General features: G+C 40.9%; 1 protein-coding gene across 1 annotated transcript in view; it reads left to right on the top strand.

Annotated features, from left to right (window-relative positions):
* The window catches only part of LOC109930330 (RALY RNA binding protein like), a 428,249-nt gene extending 412,347 nt beyond the window's left edge, over positions 1-15,902 (top strand). Inside the window, exon 9 of the mRNA XM_048595997.1 lies at positions 15,818-15,902. The gene's annotated coding sequence lies outside the window, so the exon portion shown is untranslated. The remainder of the gene's footprint in view (positions 1-15,817) is intronic.
* The last annotated feature ends 230 nt before the right edge of the window (positions 15,903-16,132 follow it).

Here is a 16,132-nt window from a genome sequence, read left to right on the forward strand (position 1 = left end):
CTTAAATGCTATTGTTCCAAATGTAATATTTATTTGCCCTTGAAAACAAACTTGTCTTTATGGTGTTTCATTCTAATTTCAATCCAGTAAAATTTGCACGCGGTCAGGCCAAAGTGCCAAGCCATTTCAACTGACCAATCAAATTTCTACTGACCAATCAAATTTCTAAAATGCTCTATTACTTCTCTAGATATAGTTTCACCTTGCAGAGACCGAGCTTGGACATTTTAGGCTGACTAGCCTCTTCCTGTGCAATAACATTATATGACTCTGATATATCCATGATGACCTAATATGATTGACCATAATGGGAGTAACACCCGCAAAGCAGGATTGCTGATTTAAAGTTAGTCTAACCTGTTCGTCTTAATGTATAAGCCATATATTTTAAAACATCAGTTAATAGCTACTTAAGGGGAACATCATGTCACGTCTCTCTGCAGCTTTGAGGTTGATGGGAGTCTATTAGTAAGTGGATTACAGCTTGAACCTCAGATTAGAAAGATGGGGCATCTCCCTCACATGTTGCCTTTATTGATTGGGGCTCAGTCCTAATTCCTTTGTACCATTCCCACCTCCACCCATCTAAGAACTAGATTTTTCCTCTCCTCATTCATATTCCCAAATAAACTCAATGACCACCACCAACAAAATGTTTCACAAACAATTGAGTTTATTTTCATAGGATTGCTTCCATGATGTTCAAAGCAGGCACAGTGAGGATAATTTGATGGAATTTGTCTGAGACAACGTAAGAATCCCAAGGGAAGCATGGAACACCATTTAAAAATTAAACTGCAGTTCCTGTGACATGACGGGTCCCCAATTTCCATTACCATATAAAGTTCCTATATCCTGTGGGCATCTACACTATCAGTTGTAGGCCCCATCCAAAATGCAAGAAATCCGCTCATTAGCGAGAATGGACCAGTGTGTTCTATGCTTTAACATTCCTTATGTATAATTCCATTTTGAGGCAACCCTTGTTTAATTTTGTCAAGCTACAATTTAAAACTGTATCCCATGAATAATTCTCAGAAACATGATTATACGAAATTTGTCTGTGAAAGTTCTGATGGAGAAGGCAATTAACTGCTATTACATGCTATGAGATTCACAGTAACAGCAGTAATGGCCTTAAAGATTTCCAATATAAGATTGCACACTGGGTTTCAATGCCTGACTTGTGATTTAAGTTATCCCACTATGAAATACACATATGCTATGCATTTCTGTGCACCATTAGTCACTAAATTCATCTGCCATTCATTGACACAAATCATCATTTCACTCCATTGAATTAATATCCCTGGGCACAGTTCCATCATTGCCATTTATATTTAATGTTAGTGTGCTTGTGCTTTTTGAGACAATGAAGAAGAAAATAGCTTCACAAGTTGTTATCAAAAAATAAATATTGTGCTATTTCTTACATACAGAAGGAGAGTTAAATTGGAGAACCCTGGAAAATAAGTATAAAATACATGTTTAGCATGTGCCTGTTTATACAGATGCAGCCAATACATTAAGCTCTGAATTTTAATTGACTGCTTGTTCAGCCAACAATACCCTTCCTGCTAGGGCTCTTGTGCAGTGGTAGTGACCCTATCTCTAAGCCAGAAGACCTGAATCAAAGTCCCAACTGCTCCTGAGATATGTAATAATGGGTCTGAATAGACTGATTAAAAATATCTACACTTATTGCACAATGGCTGCACCCAATATTGTGCAAGATTGATGCTACATTAAAGCAGCCTGCACTTCTTAAAGGAGAGGTACATGATGGATGCGAAAAATGGCCAATGTAATTTGGAATGCAAATGGTTGAAGGTGTGAGAGAGCACACTGTGATCTTTTAACAGTGCAGTGCTGGTCTCAGTGTAGAATGTGGACAGAAGGAAGGACATCCTGTATGCATGGAGTGGGAAGTGGGCGGTGACAGCGGGGCAGGGAAATGCTCAAGGTACTCTAGACATCAGTTCAGGAGACAGCGGGATGAAATGGCCACACATTTCAATGCCCTCAGAGTAGCTTCAAGTGCATGGATTCAAAGCGGGAATGATCTGAAACAGTCACGAGTGAAAATGAGGGAATTCATTTGCAATTGACCTATTGTATGAACAGCATAACTTACAGCCCGATGGCCTCAATATAGAATTCACCAATTTCAAAATCTACTTGTCCCCGGCCTCATCTCATATCCAACCTTCCCTCTCATCCCCACTTCCTTGCCCGGACACAACCTGTCCATCTTCTATCTCACCTATCTGCCCCACCGTTCCCACTGACCAGTCACCACTACCCCCGACCTGCATCCACCTATCACCGTCCCACCTACCTTCCCCCAGCCCCACCCCCCTCCATTTATTTACCAGCTTCCTTCTCCCTCCCCAGTCCTGATGAAGGGTGTAAACCCAAAACATCAACTTTCCTGCTCCTCTGATGCTGCCTGGCCTGCTGTGTTCCTCCAGCTTCACACTGTGTTGACTCTGACTCCAGCGTCTGCAGTTCTTGCTATCTCCCAGCGTAACTAACTTCATCATTCACTTACAAACAATTTCCATCGATCAGTGTTCAATCCATTGATCAGTGTTCAATCCATTGATGTGTATAACTCAGCCTCACATGCTTTGCGCTTTTGCAAGCCTCATACCCACTTGACATTGGGCTCTCCCAGCTTGGAGTTCCACCTTACCAACATAGAATAAACTGGATGTGAATGTACAAGACATAATTAGTAAGTTTGCAAATGATACAAAATTAGAAGGTATTGTTGATAGCAGGGAAGGTTATCAAAAATTACAGAGGCATCTTGGTCGGATGAGGAGGTGGGCTGAGGATTGGCAAATACAATTCAATACAGATAAGTGTGAGGTGTTGCACTTTGGAAAGTCAAACCAAGGTAGGACTTATACAGTAAATGGTAAGGTCCTAAGGAGTGTTGTGGAACAGAGGGACCTAGGAGTACAAGTACATAATTTACTGAAAGCAGCATCACAGGTAGACAGGGTGGTGAAGAAGGCATTTAGCATGCTGGCCTTCATTGGTCGAGGCATTGAGTATAGGAGTTGGGACGTCATGTTACAGTTGTATAAGTAATTGGTGAGGCCGCACTTGGAGTATTGTGTACAGTTTTGGTCACTCTGTTGTAGGAAAGACATAGTTAAACTGGAAAGTGTGCAAAGAAGATATACGTTGTCAGCACTGGTAGGCCTGAGTTATAGGGAGAGGTTGGCCAGGTTTATTCCTTGGAATGTAGGAGAATGAGGGGTGACGTTATTGAGGTGAATAAAATCATGAGAGGCATAGATAGGATGAATGCATATCGTCTTTCTCCCAGGGATGGGGAATTGAAAACTAGAGGGCATAGGCTTAAGGTGAGAGGGGGAAGATTTAAGAAAGACCTGAGGGGCAACTTCTTCATACAGAGAGTGGTGCATATATGGAATGGGCTGCCAGAGAAAATGGTTTCGGCGAGTACAATAGCAACATTTAAAAAGCAATTGGATAGGTACTTGGATGGAAAGGGTTTAGGGGGTTATGGACCATGCGGGCAACTGAAACTAGGCACCATGGTCAGCATGGACCAGTTTGGACTGAAGGGCCTGTTGCCAAGCTGTATTACTCCATGACTCTAAGACTCTAATAGATGGTCAGCCTGCATCAGATTGCCAATACCATTGTTACCTTTGCAGCTTAAACATTTTCTATCACAATGGTAACATTGCTAACTCAGACTGCCAGCATACTGGTTCAGAATGGTAGGGGAGGTGTGGTTTCCAAGGAGTCACAGTCATCTTCCCTGTAACTGATGACTAGAACAGATGATGACACCTGGGAGAATGGTATTAGTTTGATGCAATACACATATGCCATCCTCTAATGGATACCCACATTCCTGCTCCCAGCTCTGACTCTTTGCTCATGCTGTTCCTGTTAGCAGTCAGTCCCAACCGCCATTGCTCAAACCTAGGTGATTCAGTCTGAAGTCAAGCCTCTAGGTACGTACATTTTTTTGTGTTTTTTATTGCTGTGCTATCAGAAGGGGAATAATACAATGTCAATAAATGGTAAGTAAGGAACAAGATTATTGGTGACTGTGGAGGTATAGTTGATATTACAGGTATTTCCGCTATAATGCGTGTTTTGTTAACACAAATTGGTTGTAACGCGATTGATGAATAGTGGACGCTGTTTGGATAATGCAAACTTTCTACTGTAGAGTATAACGACTTTCTATTACGAATTCTCTATAATGCAATTTTCTACAGGGCAAGTTTGCATAAGAATGCAACTATTGTGTTATAGGAGAAATACCTGGACACAAAAACAATAAATACAGCAAGAGTTATAGAGTCATACAAAATGGAAACAGACCCTTCAGTCCAACTAGTCCATTGCTAACCATGTTCCCAAACTAAACTAGTCACACTTGCCTGCATTTGGCCCATTTCCCTCCAAACCTTTCCTATTCATGTACTTATTGATCGATTGATTGATTTATTGTCATGTGTACCAAAATGCAGTGCAAAATTTTGTTTACGAGCGGTACAGGCAGATCACAGCAAACAAAGGATGTACAAAAGATCAAAAAGACTTAGAGGCATACAGGTTACATTGTAGGTTACATTATTTGAGGCTAGGGTCCATTCAACCGTTTGATAACCGCCAGAAAGATGGCTGTTCCTGAACCTTATCATGTGTGTGTTCAGGCTTCTGTATCTTCTGCCTAAAGGGAGAGGTTATAGGAAGTCACTACCAGGGTGCGATGGGTCTTTGGTGATGTTGGCCACCTTTCCGCAGCAGCAAGCCATGTAAATAGAGCCCATGGATGGAAGGTTGGCTTCCGTGATGGTCTGGGCTGTGCACACCATCTTCTGTAGTCTCTTCTGGTCCTGGGCAGAGGCGTTGCCGTACCAGGCCATGATGCACCCAGACAGTATGCTTTCAATGGTGCATCTGTAGAAGTTAGTGAGGGTCCTTTCCTGAGCTTCCTGAGGAAGAAGAGGCGTTGTTGTGCCTTCTTGACTGTCACATTTATGTGGGAAATCCAGGACAGGTTGTTGGTTATCGTCATTCCAAGGAACTTGATGCTCTTCACCTCTCAACCTCAGTTCTGTTGATGTAGATGGGGCCATGTTCTCCTCCTTTCTTTCTGAAGTTGATGATCAGTTCCTTAGTTTTACCAACATTGAGAGACAGACTGTTTCCATTGCACCACTTCATCAAGCCCTCTATCTCCCTTCTGTATTTTGACTTGTCGTTGTTAGATATCTGTCTCACTACGGTGGTGTCGTCAGTGAATCTGTAGATGGCGTTCGTTTGTAATTTGGCAACACAGTCGTAGGTGTACAAGGAGTACCATAGGGGGCTAAGGGCGTATCCTTGGGGAGCTCCAGTGTTAAGTGCTATTGTGGAGGAGGTGCATTTACCTATCCTCACTGATTGCGGCCTATGGGTCAGAAAGCTGAGGGTCCAATTGCAGAGGGCGGAGCCAAGACCAAGGTCACGGCACTTTTGAGATCAGTCTGGAGGGGATAATGGTGCTGAAGGCGGAGCTGTCGTCAACAAGCAGGAATCTGACGTGGGTTACTTTGTTGTCCAGATGTTCCAGGGATGACCGCAGGGCTGGGGATATGGCATTCCCTGTGGACCTGTCATGTCATTAGGCAAATCGAAGGGGATCAAGGCAGGTTGGCAGACTAAAATTGCTGTGTGCCATGACCAGCTTCTCGAAGCACTTCATGATTATCCAGATATGTCTTTTAAACATTGTAACCGTACCTACATCCACCAGTTCCTCTGGCAGTTCATTCCTCACATGAACCACTGTCTGTGGAAAACCAATTTCCCCTCATGTCCTTTTTAAATCGTTTCCCTCTAATGTTAAATATATGCCACCTAGCTTTGAACTCCCCCATGTTAAAGAAAAGAACTTTGCTATTCATCTTATCTATGCCCCTCGTGATTTTATAAACCTCTATAAGGTCACCCCTCGACCTCCTATGTTCCAGTGAAGAAGGTCCCAGCCTATCTAGCCTATTTTTATAACCCAAACCCTCCATTCCGGGCAACATTCTGGTAAATCTTTTCTGAAGCCTCTCCAGTTTAATCATATCCTTCGTTTAGCAGGATGACCAGAACTGCACACAGTAATCCACAAGAGGCCTCCCCAACATCCTGTTCAACCTCAATATTTTTTACACAGAAAGTGGTTCATGTATGGAATGGACTGCCAGAGGAAGTGGTGGATGCAGGTACAGTTACAATGTTTAAAAGTCATTTGGATAAGTACATGAATAGGAATGGTTTGGAGGGATATGAGCCCAATGTAGGCAGATGGGACCAGTTTGATTTGAAACATAGTCGGAGTGGCCTAGTTGAACTGAAGGTCTGTTTCCATGCTGCATGACTCTATGACTCTCCAACTCTTGGTGTTTCCCCTAATCGTGAAATAAGAACACAAGTTCCAGAAGTACCTAACAAACTTTGAAGGCCCATTGTTTACCCTGATGGGTCCTAAAACAATTCTGCCAGAACTTCTGAGGCTTTTTCTGTTTTATTTCAGATTTCTAGCGTCTGCAGTATTTTGCTTTTATGGAAGGTAAACAAACATCTATTAATAGTGCACAAGTATCTCCCACAGGCAGAAATAACCATGGCTTCTTCTCTCTAAGACTTGGAAGTAGAGCAATATTCCTTCAGTGGATGACCATTTTATTTTGTTTAACATCCTGTTTAGCCATGTGTGTATTTTTTTTTAATTTAAAGTTTATTTTTCCTTTTATCTCAAATGTCTGTTTACAGACCTTATCTCTTGGCAACTGATGTTTCTTACCAATGTGTATAAAAGGACAGACCCAATGGTAGATCCTTCCATTTCTGTATGAATCCTAGAAAATCATCTTGTGGCTTACATACTGTTAAGTTTTGTATGGACAGTTGTTTCAGATGTGGATCATGAGTTCACACCTTATTAGGCCTAGAAATGTCTTGTGCCAGAGCTTGTACTAGAATCATACATTTGACAGAGCAAACAAACCATGCTGTCCTGTATATATTTTAGGATGGTCATAAATGCAGACAATTTGTGCCAGTCCATCATTCACATCAACACAATGAGAGCTCACTGTTACATACCCCATGGCTTTTAAAAAAATTGTTGCATCTGTGCTTGTGTTGTAACTACCAATAATTCAGCACTGATATGTAAAGCAGCAATTTCTTGTCGAAAGGACTGTATTAATGATGTAATTTATTGTTTTGACATGAAATTTAGCAGAGTCCAGAAAGGGAATAATGACACTGTGGTGTCTCATTCCTGCAGGTTTTTAAATTAATCCTAGCTATTTTTAAAAATTAGATTTCAAAAATAAAATATATACCTTCTTCCAATATTTCATTTCCTCTTTGCCCCTGATTCATACTATTCTCCATTGTTTGTCCTGTTTCTTCTTCTATTTTCAAATTTCAAGATCTCAGATGCCCCACTGACCTCAGTTTGTGATTACCAATTCCAGCAACTTACAGAGCAAAACTAATTGACCTGAAGGATGAGGGAATATTTCCAAATCACATCGTTTGCTGCAAAATTTGCCACTCCAGCAATTTTTGGCCCATTAAAACGTATAAATTGGGTGAATGATAAATTCATAACATTCTTTGTAGTTATGAATACGCATTACTGCTATTATTTTACGTCTGACTGCATTTATAGCTTTCGTAAATCACCTTGTGAGTCACATTATTACTGACAAAATCGTTTTCCTAATTATCTGGACTTTGAAAAGATGAAATGAAAAGTACACAGAGTTACTTCATCAAAGCAATTTCAACTACAATACCGTAGGGTAGACAAAATTAACCTGCAATAAATACTAGAAAAATCAACTGTAACTCTATTTCCATTGTTTTCTGTCCAATGTAAACATGGTATTACTGTAACACCAAAACAATTTCTGCAGCTGTTGTTATTCCTGAGTAAAATCAGCACATACTTGCAGATGACACAAAACTTGGAAGAATTGTAAACTGTGAGGAGAACAACGTGGAACTTTAAAAAGATTATTGACAAGTTGGTGGAGTGGCAGATGACCTTGAGTACAGAGAAGTGTGATGTGATGCACCTTGGTAGGAAGAACATTGAAAGACAATATAAAATAGGGGGATGTAATTCTCAAGGTGCTGCAGGACAGAATGATCTGAGTGTATTTTTACACAGATCATTGAGGATGTTAGGACAAGTGGAGAGAGCAATTAATAAAGCATATAATATCCTTGTCTTTTATTACTAGCGGCAGAGAGTACAAGAGCAAGGAAGTGATGTTGTGAACTTCTACAGGACAATTGTCAAACTTCAGCTGTCCTTGTATTATATTATGTACAGTTTTAGGTGCCACATTATAGAAAAGATGTGAATGCATCAGAGACAGTGCAGAGAGATTAATAAGTATGGTTCCAAGAGTGAGAAACTTCAGTTCTGTGACAGGTTGAAGTAGTTGGAACTGTTCTCCATGGAGAGAAGAAGGCTGACAGCAAATTTCATAGAGACTTTCAAAATTGTGAGCAGACTGGATAGAGTAGAGAAAGAGAAGTTCTTCTCACTTGTAAGAGGAATGGGAACAAGTGCGCATAGATTAAAGTGATGTGCAACTGATGCAAGCATGATGTGTTAAAAAAACCTTTCACTCAGACAGTTGTTAGGGTGTAGAATGCAGTGCCCACAAGTGAATTGGTGGCAGCTTCAGTTCAGGCACTCAAAAGGGCATTGAATGATTATTTGGATACAAATAGTTTGCAAGGATATGGGAAGAAAGCAGGTAACGATGCTTGTTTGGAGAGCCAGTGAAGACATGGTGAGCCAAATGGCTTCCTTCTGCACCATAACAGTTTTGTGATTCTGTGTATATACATGGTGAGCAATAGTTAACCTAGTCTATGGTAGATATTGTTCAAGTGAGATATTAAATCTAAAATTGAGAAATTCTTTTGTCAGCTTAAGTTATTAAGGGTTGTATGCTAAAGACACCAATATGAGGTTAGGCCATAGATCCTGTTTATGTTTGCAATGTGACTTATTATTTACAATTTCTCAGCCAATTAAGTTCAGCAGCATGGTAACAATTCAGGAGTTTTAAGGGGATATTACAAACTGGAAAAGTCATAGAGTCATACATATGATCCAACCATAATCCACGCCAACCATGTTCCTAAACTAAACTAGTCGCACTAGCCTGCATTTGGCCCATATCCCTCCAAACCTTTCATATTCATGAACTTCTCCAAATGTCTTTTAATTGTTGTAACTGTGCCTGCATCCACCACTTCCTCTGGCAATTCATTCCACACACAAACCACTCTCTGTGTAGAAAAGTGTTGCCCCTCATGTCCTTTTTAAAATTTTCTCTTCTCACCTTAAAAATATGTCCTCTGGTTTTGAACTCACCCACCCTAGTGAAAAGACCCTTGCTATTCTCTATATCTACGCCCCTCAGGATTTTATAAACTCCTACAGGGTCAACCCCTCAATTGCCTATTCTCCAGTGAAAAAGTCCAAGCCTATTTTTATAACTCAAACTCTCCATTCCTGGCAGCATCCTGATAAGTCTTTTCTGAACCGTCTCCAACTTAATAGTTTCCTTCCTATAGCAGCAAGACCAGAACAACACACAATACTCCAGAAGAGGCCTCACCAACGTTCTGTACAACTCAACATGACATCCCAACTCCTATACTCAAAGGTCTGAGCACCGGAGGCAAGCATGCTAAATACCTCCTTAACTGCCCTGTCTGTCTTTGATGTAAATTTCAAAGAATTAAGTACCTGAACCCCCTAGGTCTCTCTGTTTAACAATACTATCAGGGCCCTACCATTATAAGTCCCTTCCTTGTTTGTTTTATCAAAATGCAACACCTCACATTTATCCCAATTAAACTCCATCTGCCATTCCTCAGCCCATTGACCCAATTGATCAAGTTTTCTTTGTAATCTTAGAGAACCTTTTTCGCTGTCCTCTATACCATCAATTTGGTGTCATCCACACACTTATTAACTATGCCTCCTACATTCTCATCCAAATCATTTATATAAATGACAACAAAAGTGGATCCAATACTGAGCCCTGTGGAACACCACTGGTCACAGGCCTGTGTTCCAAAAAATAATCCTCCATCACCACCCTCTGTCTCCTAGCGTAAAGCCAATTTTGTATCCAGTTGACAAGGTCACCCTGGATCCCACGTGATCTAACTTTACTAATTAGTCTACCATATGGACCCTTGTCAAAGGCTTTACTAACGTCCATGTAAACAATGCCTACCACTCTGCCTTCATCAATCTTTTTGGTTACTTCCTCTAAAAACTCAATCAAGTTTGTGAGACATGATTTCCCTTGCACAAAACAATGCTAACTATCCCATAATCAATCTCTGTCCCACCAAATGCATTTAAATCCTATCTTCCAGAATCACTTCCAACAAACTTATTTACCACCAATATCAGGCTCACAGGTCTATAATTCCCAGGTTTCATTAGCCACCGTCCAGTCCTCCAGCACCTCATCCATGGTTATAGATGATATAAATATTTCAGCTAGGGGCCCCGCAATTTCTACCCTAACTTCTCACAATGTCCTGGGATACATTTAATCAGGTCCCGGAGATTTATCCACTTTTATGTTTTCTAAGACCTCCACTTGCTGTACTGTAACGTGAACTGTTTTCAAAACGTTAATATTTATTTCCCCAATTTCTCAAGCCTCCATTTCTTTCTCCACAGTAAAAACAGCTGCAAAATATACATTTAGTATCTCTCCCATCTCCTGAGGTTCAACACATCGATGACCTTGTTGATCTTTAAGGGGGTATCTCTCTCGTCTCCTGAGTTTCAACACATCGATGACTTCATTGATCTTTAAGGGGCCTGCGGCATGGTAGCTCAGTGGATAGCTGGGTTTGATTCCACCCTCGGGCAACTGTCTGGAATTTGCACATTCTCTCCGTGTCTGCATGGGTTCCCTCCGGGTACTCCAGTTTTCTCCCACAGTCCACAAATGTGCAAGTTCGGTGGCTTGGCCATGCTAAGTAGCACATAGTGTTCAGAGATGTGTAGGTTAGGTGCATTAGCCACAGGAAATGCAGGATTGCAGGAATAGGTAAGGGGGATGGTTCTGGGTGGGATGCTGTTCGGAGGGTCAGTGTGGACTTGTTGGGCTGAATGGCCTCTTCCAACTCTGTAGGGATTCTGTGACTGTATTCTGTTTCTAGGTGCTCTATTGCTCTTAATGTACTTGCAGATGGAATAAGTATAGAAAGTGCTAGGCAGCACGGTGGCTCACAGTGGCTCAGTGGTTAGGACTGCTGCCTCACAGCACCAGGGACCCAGGGCAACTGTCTATGTGGAGTTTTCACATTCTCCCCATATCTGTACAGGTTTCCTCTGGGTGCTCTAGTTTCCTCCCACAGTCCAAAGACGTGCAGGTTAGGTGGTCTGGCCATGCTAAATTGCCCATAGTGTTCAGGGCTGTGTAGGTTAGGTGGATTAGCCATGGGAAATGCAGGGTTACAGGGATAGTTTAGGGGGGTAAGTCAGGATGGAATGCTGTTTGGAGGTTCAGTATGGACCCGTTGGGCTGAATAGCCAGTTTCACACTGTAGGGATTCTATGAGAAAGTCAATGGGTCTGGCAGCATCTGTGGAGACAGAACCAGCAATAATGTTTTAAGGGCATTATGACTCTTCTTCAGACTGAAAGGGATTGGAAATTATAATCTTTATGCTGATGACAGAGGGGGAAGAGGAGTGAATGGAACAGATTGTGAGAGTGCCCAGAGCAACAGAGAAAGGGAATGCTAATGGTGATAAAGAAGAGATAGAGACATTAATTGGGAAATGAAGGTGTGAAAAAGAGAAAATGGGTCTGTTGTGCTGAGAGATATATTAGGCATATATATCAGGATATATGTTTCAGATTTCCAGCATCTGCTGTATTTTGCTTTTATTTGAAATGTAATGGTCTCTAGAATTGGGAGCAGAAGATGAGGAAGCGGAAGAATGGAATATACACTCTCAAAGGCTGCACCACAGGGCCATGGGTTGTTCCAAAATGCTTTCCATCCGATATGGGGCCAAGCTTGTCAATCAGCAATCCTAAAACGCTAAATGGGTACACACAACAGAATTAAAACTCTGTGGCAAGAGGGGAAACCCAAGCTTCTGCTTCCCACCTCTGTCAATGCAAGTCCAATATTTCAGGATGATGATCATTCCTCAGGACTGGAGCAAGTGCTTCCACACTTTCTCACTTTATTCTCTTATGCTGTCACTCCTGTATTTTAGACTGATGTTACACTTAACAAACAAAGTGAGTATCTGTGGAACCTCAGTCCAGGTTTGTCTTTTGACTGGCCATAAGTGTGTAAAATCTGATTTCAGCTATGGGCTGATTCTGGCAAGGCTGTTTATTACCCATAGATTTTCCATTAAATAATTGTGTGGTGCAGTCTTAGCCAAATGTAACAATCTAATGGAAGAAGCCAATACTTAAACTGCAGGTGAGTTGAGAGAAACTGTCATTTAGATTTCTGAAAACTCTGAATTTAAAGCTTATTAAAAATAAATAGCATGACATCTAAGTTTAGACTAAATACAGACAAGGACTAAGTGTAGCCTTCGAGCTGAATAACTCACTGAAAATTTGAACTGATATTAACTATGAAAAGGATGGTTGATTTTCACCTAAATGAAAATGTTGTACATTTGAAGTGATGAGTTGATAATCATAGGTTTGTGTATGTCTCATACTGAACTTAAAGCTCCTTGTATGTTTTAATATTGTTAAATTCAACTAAGATGAAATTACACTACATTATTAACAGGTTAATATTTTCATTCATTACTTTGTTGAGTTGCCCATTTTCTCTGCAATTACTAATACAATCTTATGTTAAAATTGGAGATTTAGTCTGGTAATCCATTTGCTGATCTCTGTAAATGCTAATCGGAAAATGATGTTCTACAAAAGAACTTAGTTGGAAGGTCATGTGATACGTTGCATGGATTTCACAGCTACAGTCACACCTCAGGTCCTTGCTCATTTTTCCAAGTGCAGCTGGTGACCACATTGTTCATGCCTGAGCAATTGGGTTGAGTATTGTACCTTGTCTTCAGCCAGGGATTTCTGCTATCAGCTCAGTTATAAGGTGGATCTTTTTTATGTTTTATGCTTCCCATAACAACATCCACCTGTACAGTGGGTTGATAGAAGCTGCACAAATATTGGTTGCTGTTTCTCTGAATGACTGGCATGACTTCAAGAGCTTCCAGCTGATATTGCAAGTTTCTTTGAAAGGCACGATGGCATTGTGGTGAATGGAATGTGTTTGGGACTGCATTGGCTCCACTTAGTTAAACTGGACATAAATATCCTTAACCATGTCCTCAACTGGTGTATAGCTGCACATCCACAATTTCTGTGGAGTTTCTGCAGGCCTGGGCAATGGGGCAGCATTTGGCAGCAGAGTAAATTAGGATGACTGTTGCAATATGAAGTATTGTGGCTTGCTCCCCTGTGATATTCCAATGAGTTTCTAGACAAGATTGCCACAATATTTACTTTTTGGCTGGGTTTGATGATACAATGTCAACAGCTGAGAGTCCCCGAAAGAACGAGAGCAAACTGTTTTCGATGGGAACCATGAGTAAGTTCCCTTGCACAGGAAGAAACATTGAATACTTTCCCCAAGTTCCCCAAGGTGTTGTCCTTCAAATGGAACAGACAAAACTGTCTCTGGATTGAGGTTAAGGCATCACATCTAGAAGAAACATTGCAGTAAGGACAGCTCATTGGCTACCATCCGACTTGTGTTTATGCCTGTGTCAGTAGTACTATGCCATGTGATTAGAACAACATTTGGGGACTGGTGCAGAAAATGGCTGGTGTGAGCACTAGCCCTTTGGAAAACCATCATTCCATGTTAGTGTAAATTGGTCTTGTCATCAAGATAAATGCATGGCTTCCAATTACTTATTAAGGTCTTGGTGTCACGACTGTTAACAACACGCTAATAAAACTGGCAGAGTCACAGCATTTCCATTGTGCAGAGGAAAGCCATTCAACCCATTGTGTCTGCAGTGGCTATCCGCAAGAGCATTGTGACTTAATGCTGTGTTTCCACCCTTTCTCCATATCCTGTTGGCCCTATTCACATAAACATCTAATGTCTTCTTAAATGCCTCAATTTGACCTGTCTCCTATCAAACTTCTTGGCATCCACTGTGTGAAAACATTCCCTCACATTGTATTTGCTACTTTTGAAAACCAATCTGTGCTCTATCACTCTTGATCATTTTATGAGTGGCAACAGTTTCTTGTGACAACGCTGTGGCTTTCGAGAGATTATTTTGTCCTGGGTTTTTTTTTTGAAGAGAGGTTGTAAGGCAGAGGCAGAGGCTACTGTAGACCGATGGAGTAAACAGCTTGTGACGGCTTGGGTTTTTTTTTAAAGTTGAGCCAATGGAAGCAGCCTGTGTGTAGCCAGCTCTCACAGACCAGGCTTTTTTTTGAGTTTTTGGGTTTAGCTTTAGGCAGAGGCTATTGGGGTCTCAAAAGAGTTGAAAGCTTCAGTGAACATCTTGTGGCTGCTACTCTTGTCTGAATTTTCTCTTGATTTTTTTTTTGTCCTGGATTGGAGAACTGGCTCAGAGGCAAGGTTCAAAAAGACAAGACGATTCAAGGGAGGGATGCTGTGAGCACTAGGTGGGCCCAAAGTGAGTGAGCGCTAAAAGAGCAACGAAACATGCTGGCCATGCAGCCTACTCCAGTCCATGAGCAGGATATGCATCCCTGAGCTCAAAGTGTACTTGCTACAGCATTACATTGATTGTTACCATTGTGCCTCAAAGTTCAACGTTAAATTCCAGAAGTGCACTGTAAGTGGAGATGTGCCATGAGAGTACTTACAGGCTGGCACATGTCAAATGCCAGTGGCCATGGATCTGGGGGGCATTTGCCAGCACCCATGGAGCGTGCCCTGAGATAGTATTGCATGGTGATCAACACAGAGGCCCTTTGCAACCAGTAGTGAGCTGAAGGTGCTAGACCCCTTCTCTAACTTTTATGTTGAGAATTCTTGACATCTATTTGCGGACAACAGGCAGAACAGTAGAAAGCTACATATTAATGAGGTGAGATCCGCAGTTAGGAAGCAAATAACTCCTCTTAATAAGTAACCCATCACTGCTTAGTGAGAATCTCACCTCAACACCTAGAATGTAGTTAAAAATGATTCCCAATGTTACTATTGGCCTTGCTGGAGTTCTGTTGTAGTCACTACATTTCTCATCATAGCCCACATTGTTCAGACCCCAGTAAGATTCTCATTATTGTACGATGAAGAGTAGGTTAAAAACAGTGAGAAAGACTTTAATGCTCAGCTTTTTGTTCATTACCTATGCTTCTGAGAAGAGGAAATGATGGCTGTTAAGAAAGTGATTGAAACTGATTAACAGAAGGCAAAAAGCTATATGAACAGCTTTATACCATCAAGAGAAGCAGTCAGATGTAGCTTTTCTGTCAAATGTGTGAACAAGCATTTCAAGCAACATATTTATAATATCTAACTGTGGCTTTTACTAGTTTATCTATATCAAAGTGTTTGACTGCATTTCTCTATTTGGACAAAATATTTATTTTTGAAAACAGTGAATATTGTTTTAATGGTTTTCATTAAAATTTGTGGGTTTTTTTTCACAAATCTTCTTTTAGTAAGTGGTGCCTTGACTAAAACATGCCCTCATTTGTCCATTTTGTATTTTGCAGTTAAAACAAACTGAAGGAGTCATGGTGATCAATGACAATGGACTGGCTGGAATCTCGAATTAAGTGTTACCTTGAGCAACAACAGAAGAAAAGATGTACAATATATTAAGACTGATAGTCTATCTTATGTGGGAGCTACTTCATTTTTGTTGGAGATTACATTTGTGACCTGCAAGGGAGAAACTTTCATCAGGTTTAAATTCTATCTAATTTGTATGCTTGTTGGATTTCCATGGCCATAACTGTGGAACAATTTTTTAAAACATATATTCTCAGTAGTTTAAATGTAACAAAATCACATGTACCTCTTTTACA

This window comes from Rhincodon typus, chromosome 4, assembly GCF_021869965.1.
Source record: "Rhincodon typus isolate 14 chromosome 4, sRhiTyp1.1, whole genome shotgun sequence".
Lineage (NCBI taxonomy): Eukaryota > Metazoa > Chordata > Chondrichthyes > Orectolobiformes > Rhincodontidae > Rhincodon > Rhincodon typus.